This window comes from Rosa rugosa, chromosome 2 (genome assembly GCF_958449725.1).
Source record: "Rosa rugosa chromosome 2, drRosRugo1.1, whole genome shotgun sequence".
In the NCBI taxonomy this organism is placed as follows: domain Eukaryota; kingdom Viridiplantae; phylum Streptophyta; class Magnoliopsida; order Rosales; family Rosaceae; genus Rosa; species Rosa rugosa.
Genome location: NC_084821.1, coordinates 9,252,717 through 9,253,627, shown reverse-complemented (window position 1 = coordinate 9,253,627; position 911 = coordinate 9,252,717).

Sequence of the window (911 nt, the reverse complement as noted above, 5' to 3'; positions counted from 1 at the left end):
TAATCAGTAACACCTTTGTACTTTCCAAATTCATCAGCCGTGTACAATTTTTGGACTTCCGTCCAAATTGGACGTTAAATCTGCTATGTGGGTCCCTTTTGCAAAATGGTAATTTTGAGCTCCAAATTATATAAAAATAAAAAATATAAAAAAATTCTGTTTCCTTTTTTTTTTTTTTTTTTTTTTTCTGTTTCTTCTTTTTTTTTTTTTCTTTTTTTATGTTTCTTCGCTTATTTATTTATTTATTTTTTAAATTTTGTCTTCAATCTATACACCACAAGTTATAATAAGTTTATAAAAACAAAAAAAATACTCTAGGTGTTTCTTAGTTTTTTTTTTCTCCTATTTCTTCATTTTTTATTTTATTTTTTATTTTTAAAAATTTTGTCCTCAACCTATACACCACAAGTTATAATAGGTTTATAAAAACAAAAAAAATACTCTAGGTGGTTAAAAAGCCGCTTGCTGGTCTACGATATTTGTGATATATCTCCGATAAAGCGAAAAATTTTAGGATATATCTGTAAAATATATCTATAAAATATAATAGGTTTATAAAGTGAAAAATAATAGGATATATCCCTGATAAAGTGAAGAAATATCTGTAAAATATGATTAAAAAAATAAATACAGATATTTCTTCACTTTATTGGGGATGTATCCTAAAATTCTTCGCTCGCTGGTCTACGATATTTGTGGTATATCCCAAATAAAGTGAAGAAATTTCGTAGACTAGCGAGCGAAGAATTTTAGGATATATCCTCAATAAAGTGAAGAAATATCTGTATTTATTTTTTTAATCAAATTTTACAGATATTTTTTCACTTTATCGGGGATATATCCTATTATTTTTCACTTTATAAACCTATTATATTTTATAGATATATTTTACAGATATATCCTAAAATTTT